The sequence below is a fragment of the Phyllobates terribilis genome, unplaced genomic scaffold, assembly GCF_046119375.1.
Source record: "Phyllobates terribilis strain yellow unplaced genomic scaffold, ASM4611937v1 Scaffold_4__5_contigs__length_816908805, whole genome shotgun sequence".
In the NCBI taxonomy this organism is placed as follows: Eukaryota; Metazoa; Chordata; class Amphibia; order Anura; family Dendrobatidae; genus Phyllobates; species Phyllobates terribilis.
In genome coordinates, this window is record NW_027362764.1 from 121,006,334 (window position 1) to 121,027,501 (window position 21,168).

A 21,168-nucleotide genomic window follows, 5' to 3' on the forward strand; every position below is an offset into this window, starting at 1 on the left:
CCCATAGAAATAAAGATGAATTGTTTGCAGATTTGCAAATGGAATGGAGCAAGATCCTTCGAGATGTCTTGATTACCCTAGTGGCTTCAATGCCCTGTCGGTGTGGTGCAGTAACTAAAGCAAGAGGTTATGCTGCAAAATACTAAGTTATGGCATTGTAAACAATGAATTACTCTCTATGTTGTGATCAATAAATAGTAGATGCAAAACTTTGGCAGTCAGTTTTCTTTAATTAAATGACCATACCTATATTCAAAAGCATTTTGGTTAAAATTAAGGTCTGGCATGATTGCTGACAACTCCATGCACTGTCAATTCATCACCAGGAAAATGGCATCACAACAACCAGACAGAGGTAATCACACTTTTAAAAAAAATGCAAAACTTTTTATCGCCACTGTAGATAGATAAAAACATCATAGATACACGATATATAGTTAAATAGATAGATATATAAATAGATAACAGAGATAGATAGATGATAGATATATAGATAGACAGACAGACAGAGACAAACAGACAGACAGGGAACAGGGACAGGAGTTTACTGATTTTATAATTATTTCAAACCCCCTTTTTTCCAGATATAAGTATTTCACATATGTTGTATTAGTTATAAAGAAAAACTGCATAATTAAATATAAAACTAGATAAATATTCTTCCAGACAGCTGCTGTTCTGATATTCTGTTAACAAAAAAAAAAAAAATTATACTCCAAACAGGTCAGCCACAATTCAAAGCAGCTGGGCTGATGTCTAGAATATCAAGACGCCTTTCCAATCTACACCTGGAGAAAAAATGTTTCTGAAAAGTGTAATGACAATTTTCACATCAAATAGAAACTTCAGAGCAATTTAAAAATCAGCAGGAAAACAGGAAGACAAAGTTAGTTGTGAAATGGTGGCGAAAAAAGAAAGATGGATTAAAAAATATCTGTACTAACAAGCTAGACAAGTACACAGTGTTTTATGCGTTTGGGCACAAACACTGTTTCACTGAAATGATATTTTAACATCTCTATATGACAGTGTAACCCTTTTGCATCTATAGCCCTGATTCATTAACGTGAATATTTAAATCGCTTTGATAAATTACCAAATTATTGCCCAATGTGTAGTAGCCCAAAACTTTGCTACTTTTGGCATTTTTATTCAAATTTTGCAAAGTTACTACAAAATGGGTGAATCTTGGGTTGGGCAGGGGTGGAACAGCTTTTCTAATTTATGATTAACTGAGGCATACCTTACACAAAAAATCTTACCCCAGTCATTGACTGGAGTAAGATTTGTGGCAAAGTACACGGAGGTGCAAGCCATTTTTTCAGATGTGTCTGATTCAATAAGAGGTGTATTTTAACCACTTCGCGCCAGAGCCTGTTTTTGCCTTCGTGACCGGGCCAATTTTTTCAATTCTGACCACTGCCAGTTTATGAAGTAATTACCCTGGAACGCTTCAACGTATTCCCCTGATTCTGAGAATGTTTTTTCGTGACATATTGTACTTCATGATAGTGGTAAAATTTCTTCGATATCACTTGTGTTTATTTGTGAAAAAATCGGAAATTTGGCGAAAATTTTGAAAATTTTGCAATTTTCAAACTTTGAATTTTCATGCCCTTAAATCAGAGAGATATGTCACACAAAATAGTTAATAAATAACATTTCCCACATGTCTACTTTACATCAGCACAATTTTGGAACCCAAATTTTTTTTTGTTAGGGAGCTATAAGGGTTAAAAGTTGACCAGCGATTTCTCATTTTTCCAACAAAATTTACAAAAACATTTTTTTAGGGACCACATCATATTTGAAGTCACTTTGAGGGGTCTTTATGACAGAAAATACCCAAAAGTGACACCATTCTAAAAACTGCACCCCTCAAGGTGCTCAAAACCACATTCAAGAACTTTATTAACCCTTCAGGTGCTTCACAGGAATTTTTGGAATGTGGAAGAAAAAAATTAACATTTAACTTTTTTCACAAAAATGTTACTTTAGACCCAATTTTTTTATTTTCACAGGGGTAACATGAAAAAGTGGACCCCAAATTTTTTTGTGCAATTTCTCTTAAGCGTGCTGATACCCCATATGTGAGGGAAAACCACTGTTTGGGCGCACGGCAGGGTTCGGAAGGGAAGGAGCGCCATTTGACTTTTTGAATGTAAAATTTGTCTGAATAATTAGCGGACGCCATGTTGCGTTTGGAGAGCTCCTGATGTGCCTTAACAGTGGAAACCCCCCACAAGTGACACCATTTTGGAAACTAGACCCCTTAGGGAACTTATCTAGATGTGTGGTGAGCACCTTGAACCCCAAGGTGCTTCACAGAAGTTTATAATATTGAGCTGTAAAAATAAAATTTTCACATTTTTCCCACAAAACCGTTTTTCATCCCTTAATTTTGCATTATCATAAGGGTAATAGGATAAATTGCACCATGAAATTTGTTATGCAATTTCTCCTGAACATGCTGATACCCCATATGTGGAGGCAAATTACTGTTTGGGCACATGGCAGGGTTTGAAAGGGAAGGAGCGCCATTTGACTTTTTGAATGTAAAATTTGTTTGAATAAATAGTGGACGCCATGTCACATTTGGGGAGCCCCTAATGTGCCTAAACAGTGGAAACCCCCCACAAGTGCCACCATTTTGGAAACTAGACCCCTTAGGGAACTTATCTAGATGTGTGGTGAGCACCTTGCACCCCCAGCTGCTTCACAGAAGTTTATAATATTGAGCTGTAAAAATAAAATTTTCACATTTTTCCCTCAAAAAATGTTTTTCATTCCCTAATTTTGTATTATCATAAGGGTAACAGGATAAATTGCACCATGAAATTTGTTGTGCAATTTCTCCTGAACACGCCAATACCCCATATGTGGAGGCAAATTACTGTTTGGGCACATGGCAGGGTTTGAAAGGGAAGGGGCGCCATTTGACTTTTTGAATGTAAAATTTGTTTGAATAATTAGCGGACGCCATGTCACATTTGGGGAGCCCCTAATGTGCCTAAACAGTGGAAACCCCCCACAAGTGCCACCATTTTGGAAACTATACCCCTTAGGGAACTTATCTAGATGTGTGGTGAGCACCTTTCACCCCCAGCTGCTTCACAGAAGTTTATAATATTGAGCCGTAAAAATAAAATTTTCACATTTTTCCCATAAAAAATGTTTTTCATTCCCTAATTTTGCATTATCATAAGGGTAACAGGATAAATTGCACCATGAAATTTGTTGTACAATTTCTCCTGAGTACGCCGATACCCCATATGTGGGGGAAAACCACTGCTTTGGTGTACGGCAGGGTTCGGAAGAGAAAGAAGCGCTATGTTGGCTGGGATAGGCAGCAGACACCATGTCACATTTGAAGAGTCGCTGACATGCCAAAACAGCAGAAACCCCCACAAGTGACCCCATTTTGTAAACTACACCTCTCAAGGAATTCATCTAGGGAAGTAGTGAGCATTTTTTAATTTTTAAATTTATACCATTGGGCAGTGAAAAAAGCATAATTATATTTTTACCACAAAAAAATGTTTTACCCTCAGATTTTACATTTTCACACAGGGCAATGGGTAAAAATGGTGCCGAAATGTGTCACACAATTTCTTCTAAAAGTGTCAATACCCCATATGTGGCTGTATCGTACCACTTAGCCATACGGTGAGATTTGAGGGGGAAGGAGCGCTATTTGACAATTGGAGAACAAATTATTGTAGAATAGGCATTTGGATTTGGGAGCACAAAATTTTCTGAATTTCTTTTGGGGGGCAAGGACCATTTTTCTTTTCCAGAGCCTTTCTGCTACCAGTAACTTGGAAGTCCCTTATATTTTTAACAGATGATGGACCTGAGTGGGGACTAGCTTTTTTTGAGGACTGAGTTGAAGCTTTTATTGGGAACATTTTACGTAACATTTATCCGGCGCTCTAGGCTGAGCACTTACATCGGGGTTTCCATCTAATTTTCCAAGTGATGTAATTCAGATGAAACCCCTGCAGGATCCATTCACTGTAATGAGGCAGCAGAGTTACTCTGGACTCCGTCTGGCCTCTGTTTAGTGGTGTCCTTTTTTTCAGAAGTGCACAAAACTGTGGCCAGCCGCACTTTTATGCACGCCTAAAACAAATGACACCGTGGGATCCCAGGCTAGACGGCATCCACAGTGGCCTATATCTGCCTCATTACAGGGAATCTTCCATCATGGGTTCTGGCTGAATCACGTATTTCAGAGATTTACACGGAAAGTCTGGTGTAAGTGCTCAGCGCAGAGCACAGGATAAATGTGAGCAGAGCCTTACTGGGATCTTTGGGAGACATAATAAACAAATCAGTAGCAGGTGAATAATATTTGTTTTATTTATTTTTTATGCCGTTCCTAGTGTGATATAACTGATTAGATTACTTTATTCTTCGGGTCGGTGCGATTACAGAGATACCAGATTTATATCGGGTTTTTATGACTGACAGCTGTCACACACTAAAATACGCTTTTTTTGCAAAATCTAGTTTTTGCATCACCATATTTTGAGAGCTATAATTTTTCCAGATTTCGGCCGATAGAGTCATGTGATGGCTTGTTTTTTGCCGGACGAGTTGAAATTTTTATTGGAACCATTTTTGGGCACGTGACATTTTTTGATCGCCTTCTATTCCGTTTTTTGGGAGGTAAAGTTAACAAAAACAAACACTTCAGGAATTGTTTTTTGAGTTTTTTTTTATGCCGTTCTGCGTGTGGTAAAAGTGATGAGGCAGCGTTATTCTTCGGGTCAGTACGTTTACAGCGATACTACACTTACTGTATTTTTTTATGTTTTGGCGCTTTTACACAATAAAACAATTTTATAGAAAAAAAAATATTTTTTTTGCATTGCTTTATTCTGAGCGCTATAACTTTTTTATTTTTTGGCTGATGGAGCTGTATGGCGGCTTTTTTTGCGGAACAAGATGACGTTTTCAGTGGTACCATTTTTATTTCTATTCTGCTTTTTGATCACATTTTTTTCCACTTTTTGTTTGGCGATATGATGAAAAAGCATATTTTTTTGCTCCGTTTTTTATTTATTTTTATTACGGTGTGCACAGAAGGAGTTAATTAGTGTGACAGTTTTATAGCTCGGGTTGTTTCGGACGCGGCAATACCAAATATGTGTACTTTTTTTGGTTTTGTAATAATTTACGGATTTATTGGTTTAATATTTTATTTATTTATTTTTATTTATTTTGTGATTTTTTTTTTAATAGTTTAAAAACTTTTTTTTTACTTTTTTTTACATTTTTACTTAGTCCCTGTATGAGACATTAATTTTTATTTTTCTGATCACTGATCTCATGTAATGTAATACACATATATTACATTATATGAGATCTTCACTGACTGTTTCAGTCAGAGTCTCCTGTCTGACTTCAGCTACATACAAGCTGAAGCCAGACAGGAAGGACACCATATATGGCAGAGCTGGAGGCGGTCATGTGACCTCCAGCTGCCATAGCAACCCCAGGTCCTCAAACGAAACGGAGGTCTTCGGAGGTAAGTAAGACGACCCCCTCTCTTCCTGCTGTCTCCTATATGCCGCGATCACTATAGATCACAGCATATAGAAGACAGCAAAGGGTTAACATCACTGGGACCTGATCTAATCAGGTCCCGATGATGTACCCTGTCAGAGCTAACGCTCTGCACCGGAATCGCAGTGCTTGCAGGACCCTGGGGGTCCTGAGCACTGCGAGACCACCCACCATTTTTAAACGTCGGCACTGCACAGAGCCCGGCAAGCGCCGACGTTTATCTACAGTGGGCGGTCGGGAATCGGTTAAGAAACCCTCTTATGAATATTTTTTTCATTACATCTATGTATATGTGCATGGTGTGTATTGTGAGTGTACTAATATACTCACCTAACGCTTACTTGTCCAGCATCCAGCACCATTCTGCCCTGCTTCTCAGTGATGTCACCTCTCTGTAGACTGCAGAGCACAGCGTGACCCGGAAGTGGCTTTTATGATGTAAGCTTAAGGAACATCAGAACATAGTGTTGAGCGAATTTGTTCGGCATTTCAAATTCGTGTTCGGGGTTCGGGCTTGTTCGCACCAAAGAATAGGCTCTGCCCATGAACATCCCTGATTTGCCACGCTGTCATGCAGATAACATCTGCATGACAGCGTGGCAAATCAGGGATGTTCATGGGCAGAGACGATTTTTTTGAACGAACAAGCCGGAACCCCGAACACGAACCCGAATTTGAAATGCCAAACAAATTTGCTCAACACTAGTCAGAACAAGACTCCATAGACTTATATTGTAAAAGAGGCATCTAAATCATGCATAGAGTGACCTGGAGAGTCTGAAGAATGGAGACATCACTGAGAAGAGGAGTGGGATGGTGCTGGATCCCAGAGAAAGCTGCGGTAGGCGAGTATATTAATACGCTCATACTATACTACATACACATATTTAATTTAAAAAAATATTAATTGGAGGCATTCTTTAAAGCAGGGTTCCCCAACTCCAGTCCTCAAGGCCCACCAACAGGTCATGTTTTCAGGATTTCCTTAGTATTGCACAGGTGATGGAATTATTGCCTGTGCAGGTGATGCAATTATCACCTGTGTAATACTAAGGAAATCCTGAAAACATGACCTGTTGGTGGGCCTTGAGGACTGGAGTTGGGGAACCCTGCTTTAAAGAAGCGCTGTCATCAAAGTTTTTATCCACTTAATATATTGCAGTCATCATATTATATGGCACTGTGTTCTTAAAATTGATCATTTTGCCTTTCTACCCAGTTAACTCTTCTGTTTTCCATTAGGTCTATGACATCACGTGATTAAAAACTGACTATCTGAATCCTTTTAAGATCTAGGCACAAAGAGGAATTTTCTTTTCCCTGCATGAGTCATCATTAGAATGACAATTCTTCCTTACTGACAAGTCCCTGGCCGGGGGGAGGAGCGGAGCAGCTTGGTCAGGAGTTGAAGATGGGGATGACTCATGTAGGGAAAGGGGCTCCCTTTTTTTACATAGAGTAGACAAAAGATAAATGAGAAGAATTAAAGAGATTTTCCACTACTTCCACATTGATGGCCTATCCTTGGGATAACTCATCAATGTCTGATTGGTGGGGGGTACAACACCTGACACCCCTTTTCCGATCAGCTCTCGTTAATGTTGGCGGCGGCCAGAGCAGTTCAATTACGGAGCAGCAGAGCGCAGCTACATCAACTGTATAGTAGCTGCGGCTGGGTACTGCACATCCACCCCCTACTGATTTGAATAGAACAGCTGATCAACGGGAGTGCTGGGTGTCATCATTTTTATTAAAATACTGCACCTTTTGGGGAGGTCAATCCAGACCTCTGTCACTATGATATGGGGCCAACATACGCGTATTTCTTTTATTTCTTATCTTAATCTTTTCATTTTTAATTCTAGTTTCTTATTCTATATTAATTTATTGTTTATTCAAATCCCCTATGATGACTAAATCTTTGCTAGGAGCAAAAAATTCGAAGTTAGCTAAAAATCCCCAACTGTTTATTTGAGGCACCGGAGAGACGACAGATGATGCCCTATGCAGCGGCATTCATGTTACAAGCATTGGACAAATTTCAGACCATTTCTGGAAGGAACAGAGGACAGAGATGATCAAGGTGTTGACTCTAGAAGCAATCACCCAGATATTTAGGCTTGTGCCCAACTAGATCTGCATCTTCTGAATTGAGAAAGGTCAGGTGTTTTTCAATTGTTCAGGCCTCAATTAGATGTTTGTCACTCATGTATTCTGTGTGTTGGATAGAACATATACCCATTATAGTCTTTGGGGCTTTTCAAATGTCACATGATCATGTGTCCACAAAAAAAAAAATCTAATTTTTGATCCTATTCATGATCAAAATCACCCATACAAGTCTAGGTGTCCGTAAAAATCACAGACTGCAGATGGATACCAAATGTGTGTTATACATCTGCAATTTCTTTTTTAGCTTTCGTATGGGTAAGAGAAACTTTGTAATTTCTTTCTTGACCATATAAGAGAATCACTGATAGCAAAAACTGACATGTTGACCAAACACTGATCAAAATCTGATCCAGAACACTGATGAAAATCAGCCAATTTTTCATTCACTTGCGAGAAAAAAAACAGATGTCTGAATGAGGCCAATAAGACTGTGTGCACACTTTAAGTTTAGTTGCCATTTTATTGCCGTGTTACCATTATTTCTGCACACCAACAACCATACAATTGGAACTTAACATAGAAACGTGAACGAGTCATTTTATTTCTCCCCAGGCTAGGTTACCTAGTGATACAATATGTTTATGCATCTACAAATTGCAGAAAATCTAGTAATAAAAATAACGACTTGACTTATGGGATTAATAAACATCAAAAACAAGGTTCTCTTTGTTCCCTTATGGTAAAAAGAAAAATAAAATGGAGAAAGTGTCCTAAGTTTTGAATTTTACAGTATATTCATATATCACAATCACAGATGAAGAAAATATGAATTGCCTGTTTCCTGAAACAACTGAATGTAATGTTATAAGCTGGAATTTGATTTTCATTTCTATATACTTTTCTGGACTTATTATCCTCTTGCCGTATTTATGAGATTTCTATGGATAGTATTGGACTTTCTACCAGTAGGATATGTACTCTGTGACATGAGGCCAGAGATCAGAGGATTTTCTTCAGACCCATTGTCACCTGCTGTGCTCAAAGCTTTCATCTTATCTCAGCCGTTGCAATTTTGAAGTCAAAGACGACACATTAAAAAGTAAGAAATATATGGAAGGAGAACTTATAATAAAGGAGCAGTTCAATGCAAAGACCGTAAATATATAAAAATCACAGGTAATGCAATGTAAAGTTGAAATATTTATGTTCTTATTGCATTCATTTCATTCAATGAACACAATTGAGAACAAAATTGAATTTTATTTATTTAAATCTACAATATATATATATATAAATATAAATCTATATATATATATATATATATATATATATATATATATTTTTTTTTTTTTTTTTTTTTTTGCTTAAAGCTGACTTCATACATCTGTGCTTCACATTACATGTACAGCGGGTCGAATTGCCCAGCCGACTATGTGTCTCCAGATCTGAAGAAGAAGCCACATAGCTATACAGTATATGAAGCTGTTAGTTCAGGTCAGTAGACCCACGATTGGTTTGAGTAAACTAGTTGTCTGTATTTGGTCTTAGGGCCCAAATCATTATTATATTTTCAACAGTTCTTTGATGTGAATACCTCTGTTAGTAACTTTTGATATGTCTTTTTGAAGCGCGTGCACTATTTTGAAGAATTTTGCACAAAAAACAGCAATGGGAACCTCAAGACACAAAAGAAACATGACTTAAAAAATCTGAAAATAATTCATTGAGGCCTAAGGGTCAAGTATGTGTTCCTGACAGCTACTGCATGGCATACAGGGAAGGCTGCCAATCAATGAATATGACTGCCCTCTTGACTCCAAAACATAGGAGTAGGGATTCACAGATATAGCAAGTGTAAAACTAATATTCTGTCATTTACATCCTTTGAATTACAGTAATTTTGCCCTAAATGAATTTGCACAGCTACTCTAATGAAATTTGTATCAGTGACTGCACTACTCAAATAGTGTACAATGATGGCAAGCGAGCCAAGCAAGTTAGCCTAAGAAATGCTACATCTGTATTTTTACAGCTTGTGTTATTCCTTAGGAAGGTGAGCTTCAACTCCAAGGGCCCACATTGATCCTCAGAATGACCTTTTGGTATTGACATGGCTTACTGGCCATACACTGCCGGAACGCTCCACCGGCCAGCATCTACACTGTGGACCCAACCGAGTGGTCCTTGTTTAAGTTCAAATCTATATACAAGTGTTAAAGGGTGAAGGCATGGGCAACCCCTGAAATCTATTAGATGAAGTAGCTTGAGCTAAATGTATCTGTGGAAGCACTACTAAAAGCTGCCAGTCAACCATTGACAGTGCTCCCTGACAACAGCCACAATGGCAGACAGATATGGATGATCTTGTATTCCTCTAAAACAGTTTATAAATTTATAATATAGGTAAACTCAATACTATAGCTTTTTACTATTTTTAGAGTGGAAGTAACATGTATTACCAATGAATCTTTAAGAGTTGATAATATAAGTTATGCTATATTAGTGTCATGCGTCTGGGTTCGAACTCTTGAGCCTGTGCTTTGTGGTCGGCTTCTCTGTCCGCCGAGCCACAGTGGATACACCTGTACTCCTGATGTTGAGTTTCTGTTATCCTTGCTTTAGTCTTTTTAGAGTAACAGGTGTTTTCATTTACTCATTTGTCTGCCCTATCACCTTTCAGGTGCGGCTTTAAATACTTTTCCCTGTTGGTATTTCCTGCTGGTTATAGTCTCATTTGGATGTCCAGCCATACTGCTGTAGTTTAAGCCAGTCAGTGAAATACTAGCTAGGGTTATTGTCTCTGCTGTTTATGATCTTTACCCTGCACCTATCTTTAGTTTCTTTTTAGGAAATAGGCGGCATATTCTCTAAACGTCAGCACTTAATTCTTTATTTTTTATTTAATGGGTTGTTTTACTCACTCTGGGATCTCTTTGTATTTCAACGCACTTTCCCTTCTGTAGGTAATTTGCACTCTGCTCTACCCTCCGGTTCTTTAGGAGAATTATGAAGCACTCAACGGATTTTCAAGCAGTATAGGTCCGAGTTGCCTTGGTCTAATTTGTGGTTATGGCTATCTCAGCTGCTTCAGAAACCATTAGGTACTGTGGGGTCAGGATCACTAGTCTGTACAGGAACTTGCAGAGTCAATTGCAGTTTTTAGTGTGTTACCTATTTTCTTTAGTGAATTACTACACTATCATAACAATTACTGCAGGTGGCAGCAAATATTGGCAAATATTCTGCCAACTGGCAAATTTAAAAAGAGAATATTTATACTACCAAACCCCACCACATGAGTCCATTGTGTAGTTGGAAGGTAATAACTGTAGGGAACATAGCACTCCTAAGGACAGGGAATTAGAGTCCCAGAAAAAACTTGTAAGGCCTGTTTCATACTTCAGGTTTTTTTTCTCAATCATCAAAAATGGTTGATGTTTTTTTCAATGTGCTGAATCCATTTTTGGTCAGTGTATCAGTTCGTATCATCCTTGTTTCATCCATTTTGCTTTTATGAAGAAAAAAAATTCTTAGCTTCTCTTTCCCGTTAAATAGTACAATGGACAAATAACATTCATGTGCTACCCATTATTCTCTCATGGGGTCATTGACTAGTATTGGTGATTTTGATCCACAACACACATTAACGGATAGCACACATTTAAAAAACTGATGTGTGAAAGAGCCCTAAGTGACAATTTTGACTTATCCTTAGAATTATTACTAAATTACCTAAAATCCTTACTCTTTATCTCAGAATTGTGGAATTATGCTCTTTTTAACATGGGCCTCAAGGCTCTTTCATGCTCTTCTGTACAAAAGAGAATAAAAAGGCATCAATTGCACAATCCCATAGGCACTTTAAAACATATGGTCTAAAATTGCGCATGTGAATCATCCATAATAATGGGCATTATGAAATTCTCTGCTGCCTTGTTTCTTATTATCAGAACCTTCTATCTACTAAATGAATTAAATTTATTAACAATGTGTTATAAAACTTCTATTTATGCAATTTTTGATAATATATTCCAGTGGGCTTACTTAAAGGTCAACTTTATGTTTTAAAATTTAGAGAGCCAAACAGTGCTGAAAAGGAGATCATGCCTTTAAGTACTTTTGTAAACCTTGTGATACACATAATTATATTTGAGCCACACGGCATCCAATGTTTTATTTAAAGGTGCCAAAAAGCTGATCTGCTCTCTAAAGCTTCCTCACACAGTGGACATTCTGCCAGCTGGATTTTTATTTTCTGTGCATTTTTAAACCAAACCAACCTTCCAGCAGAATGATATCCCCAGCTGCAAATGTAAAACATGGTGCTGTTCAGGCTGTCTGATTCGGAGATAATAAAACTATGTTAATAATAATATAAAAATAAAGTAATGTAGCAGGTATAGGGAATATTTAGCTTGGAAAATGTAACATCCCTGGTGGCGTGCTTGCATAGTGCACCACCTCCCACTATGCAAGACCGCAACCTTACCTGTCAGTCCAGCCTACAAACCTTGCTCCTTGCTGTGTGCATGTCTCTTGACTGACTGTTTTGGGCAGCGGCCCGGTTACTTCCTGATTCTTATAGCTGCTGTGGGCGCACCCCTAATGCGTCTCCAGCCTGTTGCTGTGAGTCACTGGATATTTAAACCCCCTCCACCCAGAAGGAGGTCCCTGAGCAACACCTTCACTCAGTTAGTCTTTTCTGCTGAATTTCCAGTTCCTGTCCTGTTTCTAGTCTGTTTCCGCCACTCTGGGGGCTGCATACCCAGACCTGTTACCTGTGACTTCTAGTCTGTTTCCGCCACTCAGGGGGCTGTATACCCAGGCTCATTCTTGCATCTCATTGCAGTAGCTGTTCCTGTCTGAACTGTATCCTAGCCTGTTACCTTCCCTTTTCCTGCAGTATCTAAACCTGCACCTAACTCCAACTCGTTGTCTCTGTACTTCTGTTTGTGGGTTTTGTGTCCACTCGCTACTTCATTGGAAGTACCTTGTGTGTATCTGGTTCTGCTTGTCCCTTTTCCCTTCCCCCGTATCTTCCTCCTGTGTGCTAGCCATCCTCCTGTATTTTCCAGTCTGTTCCATGTGAACAGAGCCCTGTCCTCTCTGCCTGCACCTTCAGCCCTGTTCAGCTCTGCTTGCCCACCGCTCCGGCGGTTTCTCTCTGCTCTGACTTGCCCACCGCTCTGGCGGCTTCCCTCTGCTCTGCCTTACCCATCGCTCCGGCGGTTTCACTCCGCTCTGCCTTGTCCACCGCACCTGCGGTTTCTCTCTGCTCTGCTTTGTCCACCGCTCCGGCGGTTCCGCTCTGCTCTGCCTTGCCCACCGCACCTGTGGTTTTCGCTCTGCTCTGCTTGCTCACCGCACCAGAAGTTCCTCTCTGCTCTGCCTTGTTCTCTGCACCGGCGGTTTCGCTTTACTCTGCTTGTCAACCACATCTGCGGCTCTGTACCTGTCTCCCAGTCTGTACTGGACCCTATCCAGCCTGCGCTCCAACCTGCTAGTACCTCCCTGTCTGCACTCCAACCGTGCTTGCCAGAGCCCACCTGTCTGCATACCAGCCGTGCTTTCCACTGCCCACCTGTCTGCATACCAGCTGTGCTTGCCACTGCCCACCTGTCTGCATACCAGCCTTGCTTGCCACTGCCCACCTGTCTGCATACCAGCCGTACTTGCCAGTACCCACCTGTCTGCATACCAGCCATACTTGCCAATACCAACCTTCCTGTATGCCAGTCTAACCTGCCTGTTCCAGCATTCCCCGGTGTGGGTCAACAACTGTGACCGGGGTCTGACCTGGAGTCGCACATTGTCCCTCTGCTCGGTTCTTCCCTGGTCCACGGAGTCGACTAAGCCGCCGTGCGACCTTGGTTGGATCGGGTTGATACTTAGTTACGCCCCTCCAGGCACTCCTCGGTTCATGGTACAGTGGGATAACTAATCACGCTCACGCCAGTCAGTCCGGGCGCGAGCGTAACAGAAAATAAGGATATAATGAAATGAAAACTAATTTTATAGCCTAGAATACTTATAAAGCTTAATATGCCTGTAACATTCCAATAACAGTAGGTCATTAGATGTGACCAATGTCCATTAACATCTTAAAACATACAGTAATTTACCATTTTGTTGAAAAAAAGGAAAGAAAAACTAATTATTGATTTTTCAGAGGGATTATTCTAGTCCACATTTAGAGAAAACTAAAGAGTTTATTCAGGACTATTATTTATTTTTACTATGGGCCTAAAAACAAACTACCTGCCTTTTCTACCCAGCAGCGTCGGCAGAGAAGTTCAACAATCACTCCTGCCAGCGATTCAGCTGCACAGTGTCAACAGAGCAGCTCTTCCTCTTCTGGGCTGCTCTGTTGACAGGGGGTGACTGCCAATGTCATGCTGATTGACAGCTGGCTCCCCTCAGTTAGGCAATAGGAAGCTGGTGGTCAATCAGCATAACAGCAGTAACACCCAGTCAACAGAGCAGTGCGGAAGAGGAAGAGCTGCTCTGTTAATGTGACGTCAGCTGAAGTCACTGAATTGCCGGCAGGAGCAGTCAGTGACTGCTTTATGTCAACAAAGATTGGAGCCGGGCACAATAGGTAGGTAGTTAGCAACTACTTATCTGTTAGTTTTTAGGCCTGTATTAAACAAATAATCCTGGATAACCCCTTTAAAGGCTCCATAATTTAGATCAGATTTTGTTTGCATTGCTATTTAGAGTCTCCAATGGAAGTCCATTGGCAGTTCTGTCAATTTTTTTACTGTACAGGGGTTTCCAGGACTTAAATATTGTTGACCTATCCTTAAGATCATCACTATCAAATCAATGGGGTTCCAACACCCAACACCCTCACTGATAAGCTGTTATCTGCTCTGGTAGCTGCTGAATATAAGCAATGTACGAGACAGAAAACAGCAACGTCCTTGCTACTTAATGGCCACTGCCAAGTACTGCACCGTATCTCCTTTTCACTTGAATAATGTAAGTCCCGGACAAACCCCGTAAGACAAGTTCTGTATGCAATGACAGAAATGTCGAGAGAATCCTAACTGCTTCCATTATAAGTCAGGGGACAGATCCAAAAAATCACCATGGCTTCTGGTGCAAATGAAGACCATGATGTAAATGGATGCATAGTCTCAGGCAGTACAGCAGATGGTCCTTATGGTTCCATACTAAGGAGCTGTAGATGCTCCATGTGCCCTGATAGAGGCTAAAAAACCCTCAGCGCTGAACGAAGATCTTGATACAATAAGTGAATATTTTATTTTGATCCGGCAAGAAAAGGTCCAACGTTTTGGCCAACAATGAGTTTTATTAAGAACATAATAGGCATGAATCAGATTTGAACAAACAAGGCAGCAGAATTATCAAAGGATATTGTGTAGTCAAATGCATTGCGGTATAGGGAGTGGAGACTTGTTGAGGAGCTGGGTATGAGGTAGATGAGGCTATGTGCATTAAGTCAGAACTGTGGTCCTTTCTTTGAGCACGTACACTTCAGAAGCAGTAGTACCAATATTTCCCCCAGAACTATTTACCATGATAGTTTCATTGCATGTAACCCTATTATAGATATTCTTCAATATAAGTATAACTTCTACGAGAATAAACTTCCATAATCCGGTATTCCAGAGAATATGGCACACACTTTATTAAGTTGGATTCTATATGAATCCTTTTGAAAACAAACTGTATCCTCCAATATGCCAAACAATTTGGACTGTATAGAGCTACTGTATAGTATAGCATAGCAGTACAACCACCTTGCTGCTGGCCAAGTGGGCACATTCATTTTGATCAAAATGTGAGCTAAATATCTCAGATTTATAAGTATAGACTACAGTTATATGAAAAAGTTTGGGCACCCCTATTAATCTTAAGCTTAATGTTTTATAAAAATTGGTGTTTTTGCAACAGCTATTTCAGTTTGATATATGTAATAACTGTTGGACACAGTAATGTTTCTGCCTTGAAATGAGGTTTATTGTACTAACAGAAAATGTGCAATCTGCATTCAAACAAAATTTGACAGGTGCATAAGTATGGGCAGGCACCCTTATCATTTTCTTGTTTTAAATACTCCTACCTACTTTTTACTGACTTGCTAAAGCACTTTTTTTTTGGTTTTGTAACCTCATTGAGCTTTGAACTTCATAGCCAGGTGTATGCAATCATGAGAAAAGCTACTTAAAGTGGCCACTTGCAAGTTGTTCTCCTGTTTGAATCTCCTCTGAAGAGTGGCATCATGGGCTCCTCAAAACAACTGTCAAATGATCTGAAAACAAAGATTATTCAACATAGTTGTTCAGGGGAAGGATACAAAAAGCTGTCTCAGAGATTTAACCTGTCAGTTTCCACTGTGAGGAACATAGTAAGGAAATGGAAGAACACAGGGACAGTTCTTGTTAAGGCCAGAAGTGGCAGGCCAAGAAAAACATCAGAAAGGCAGAGAAGAAGAATGGTGAGATCAGTCAAGGACAATCCTCAGACCACCTCCAGAGAGCTGCAGCATCAACTTGCTGCAGATGGTGTCACTGTGCATCGGTCAACTATACAACGCACTTTGCACAAGGAGAAGCTGTATGGGAGAGTGATGCGAAAGAAGCAGTTTCTGCAAGCACGCCACAAACAGAGTCGGCTGAGGTATGCAAAAGCACATTTGGAGAAGCCAATTTCTTTTTGGAAGAAGGTCCTGTGGACTGATGAAACCAAGATTGAGTTGTTTGGCGGCAAAAAAACACAGCATTCCAAGAAAAACACTTGCTACCCACAGTAAAATTTGGTTGAGGTTCCATCATGCTTTGGGGCTGTGTGGCCAATGCCGTCACCGGGAATCTTGTTAAAGTTGAGGGACACATGGATTCCACTCAGTATCAGCAGATTCTTGACAATAATGTTCAAGAATCAGTGACAAAGTTGAAGTTACGCAGGGGATGGATCTTTCAGCAAGACAATGATCCAAAACACCGCTCCAAATCTACTCAGGCATTCATGCAGAGGAACAATTACAATGTTCTGGAATGGCCATCCCAGTCCCCAGACCTGAATATCATTGAACATCTGTGGGATCATTTGAACAGGGCTGTCCATGCTCGGCGACCATCAAACATAACTGAACTGGAATTGTTTTGTAAAAAGGAATGGTCAAAAATACCTTCATCCAGGATCCAGGAAATCATTAAAAGCTACAGGAAGCGACTAGAGGCTGTTATTCTTGCAAAAGGAGGATCTACTAAATATTAATGTCACTTTTCTGGTGAGGTGCCGATACTTATGCACCTTTCAAATTTTGTTTGAATGCAGATTGCACATTTTCTGTTAGTACAATAAACCTCATTTCAAGGCAGAAACATTACTGTGTCCAACAGTTATTACATATATCAAACTGAAATAGCTGTTGCAAAAACACCAATTTTTATAAAACATTAAGCTTAAGATTAATAGGGGTGCCCAAACTTTTTCATATAACTGTATTTAATAGTAATGCTGTTAAAATTTCATATCATCAATGTTTCCATGTGTCTTACGGTGCTGTTGAATTTCTTTGCCTGCTAGTTCAGCGCAGTCACAGGAACCTGCACCTGCATTTTGTTAAGAAGTGCACTGCTTATCAATTTTCTTTTTTGCAGTATAAGTACAGCTATAATAGCAGCAGATGTTTTTCACCTAACTCTTATCAAAGACTAGTTCCCTATGAGGAACACTTGCATATGCACTCCCTCACATGTATAGTCCTCAGCTCGTTTTATTTCATGAGTTATGAGTATGATGACCCTGTCTTTCGTCATTTCCGAGTGTAGGTTTTTTTCTTGGAAAAGTGTTTCAAGTTAAAAGGTATTTGATTGAGACATCATGGTAGCATGGGAAAGCATTAGCAATGCGGACATAATCCCACTTCAACAGATTGTTCAGTCAATCTTACCATCAGGCTATGCATTATTGTGATGCAAAGCCATTAGGAAATCTAATGTAATCCATACTAATAAATTTGAAAGCAATTTCATCTGGTATACACAGAGCCAATAAAACAACACAAGGGAGACATTATTAAACTCACACTTAGCAAAACAAACATGTACAACAGTCCTGAGATCTAAGTCTCTGATGATGAGAATGGAGGACACAAAGACCTTTATTGTGTTACTCTCTTCTCATTTTGTTGTGCACAATTGATTTATGAAATGTACACCTATTGAGGAAAACTGCATTTCATGGAACATAGCATAAGAGTCAAAGAGCAATTTCTCAAGTGAAATACCATCTAGAATGAGAATATTTCATACAGTAAATAGTTTTATTGCTTTTCCTGCATTTCGGAAAAGCTACACTTCAATAATTCACGGTTTCTTGGTCAATATCGAATACACAAGTGTGGTTTTGTTTTCTAAAGCCCAGAACAGGAGCATTACATATTAAACTGTCTGTGAATGAGTCACTTTAGGCAATATAATACAAAGGCCAGACAATACACTCAATTGACTTTCAGTCTGCGTCGCCTCCAGTGTATGTATATTAGTAAGTATATTAGTTTGATCCATATAGTATGTACACCCTCATTTCTGTTTACTATGCTTTTAATAGTTAACCTGTGCAACACATCCTACTGTCACAATAATCTAATACCCAGAAAAGAGATTGTCAATGTAAATGTACTGTTGTAGAAAAAAAAACATATTGAGACAGGCGATAAACAGAAGAAATAACTAAGACTGTACCTGCATCCTTTATGGATTCTCACATGTACTCTAAAAAACCGTGATGTCCAAATTTGCAGCCATAGATTTTAAATATTCAGAAATTAACAAAGTTAGTATATAATTAATGGCAGAGGGAGACTACGGGAGAATAGGGAAGTCTCTAATGAAGTTTGAATTAGTTTCTGTGGAGTTCGTTCCCCTGTATTTATTGGTTACTACTAGAGATGAGCAAAGCAGAACTGTAAACCTGAACTCCGAACACAGACTTCTGGACGTTCATTTTACAGTTCAGGAGTCCGGGAAGAGATATTTTCCAGCTCCAAAGTTCGGGTCTTTGTTGATTTCTTTGAGGTTCCGGTTCCAGTTCAAGCTCGAGTACAGTTTTGGTACCTGACCCAAACTTTGGACTAAAGTTCGGTTGAACCCAATGAACCTGAACTTCCACGCGTCTGCTCATCCCTAGCTACTGACCTCCTGCATTATGGAGAAAGTCCTCGGACAAATTGTCCCAACCCTTCTTATCTTTGTACCTTTTCTATATTTGTATGTACAAATAACAGTAATTCAATCCAATAATCATTATGAGAAATGTCAGGACATGATGTCATGATTTACCAGATGGAATCTTTGTTATTGTGATCAATGAAGGTCCCAGTAACAATAATCTCAAAGGTCATACAATTAACGAGACCATGACAGTAGAGTCATACTGCCCTAACCATGGGCAGCATGAATCAGACAGTGGTTATTGTAACCATTTATGTTGTACTCTGAAATGCTGCACATACTTTTAAAAACTGGCCAGAGACTATGTGGATTGTATAACTAGTCCAAGACAGGTTACAGGGGACTATTTACTGACCGATCCCCTAGACTGTCAAGTCTCTCCCTATACACGTAAGGAGATACTTGTCAGTCATGGATTAAAGGACAGGAGAAGCTGCCAGGAACCTGCCTCAGACTTGTTATCTGAGATGCATAGCTATTTTTTCAAAGTATGTTTTCTGTGAGTAAAACACCCATATCTGCTGTAACTGAGCAAGTGTCTGATTCATGCTGTCTGCAGTTTGGGCTGCATGAATAACCTGTCAGGTTCCCTTTAAAGGGAATCTATAAGTAGGTTTTTGCTACCTCTTTTAATAGCAGCCTGATATAGGCAAAGAGAAGCTGAATCCAACAATGTATCACTTAGATTACTGGGTGCAGCCATTCTGACACAATCAGCGTTTTTAGATTTATCAATGAAGCAGAGCTGAGAAAGCTAGCCCCGCCCACACCAGGCTCTGTATATACAATGTCCATAGACAAAAACCAATATAGAAAATCCGATCAACCCCCTGATGAAGGACGCACCAAAACGCGCGTGTCCGGGTGAGCGCCACCCTTGCAGCAGGACCGTACCATATTTCGGGCACGTGCAATATTTCTCCTACACCTTAAACACCCATGATTGTGTCATTCCTTTACTTTGTACATGCATATCTAATATCTAGTTGTAACATTGATGGTGATGGACATTAACCACATGTGTGACAGGGCAACATATTACCCCTGTCCTTAAGGGGCCTTGGGGCATGTGCAATTAATTATATACCATATTAACTACCTAATTCTATGCAATCATTTTACCCCCTTTACTTGACCTGTTTTCTTCACATGTGCTCATTAACACATTGAACAATATCTGATATACACAATTTCATGTCACATTCATGTGTTATGTTATCAATCCTGCTACTCAATGTAATTTTTTATTAAGCCCCTTGTGGTCTTATAGTTATATGTATCATTTTAATTTGTGTGTGTGCGCTCTTTTTTCTTTGCCACCTTGTACCCAATTGTACTATCAATAAAGTTTTTTTTATTCATACTTAGTCTAGACCTGCTGATCAGATTTTCTATATTGGTTTTTGGTTTGTTCCGATTGGTCTATCCAATCTATCCAGTGGATATACATATGACACTAGGTGGGTGATTCCTGGTATAAACATTATACACAAGTTGAAATGAATAGCATCTGCTCGTCCTTTGCATCATTTGTTTAACAATGTCCATAGACAGTGAGCTGCCTATCACAGGAGGGGGGGTCGTATTGGACCAAGGCTCAAGTCACCAGCTTGTCATAGCAATGATAAGCAATGTAAAAAAAGACAGCATGGACTGTACTTCTAAAAAATCATACAATGATCTAATGCCTCTTGGCAAAAATATATATAACTGAACATGAGGTTCTTAGTTTAATATTCTGATCAGACTGTTTGAAGCCCACTGCCACGTCACGGCAAACCTCTTAGTGGGTCCCTAACCTTTATTGCCTTAATGGAGCTGCATCATGGGATAACCACCGCCACAGCGCCAATTCACCCATGCTGCAAGACTTCGTCCCCATGACTCCAGACCACACCGCCCCACCAGCACGAAGTCACAGCAACAATGGCCGCCACTCAGCACCAACACCAAATGGAAGGAGCAAAAAACACTCACCTTCCTCCAACTCTCATGTGAGAGCAAAAAAGGCTGGACCCCCTTTGCAGTCTCCTGCTAATTTAAAATCACCTGTGCTAAATGGGAGGAGTGCTGGTCCAAGAAAGGGGGAAAAAAATGCAATGCAAAAAAAGAACATGGACCGCACCTACAAAAAATCATACAATGATCTAATGCCTCTTGGCAAAAATATATATAGCTGAACATGAGGTTCTTAGTTTAACATTCTGATCAGATTGTATGAAACCCACTGCCATGTCACACAAACCTCTTAGTGGGTCCCTAACTTTTACTGCCTTAA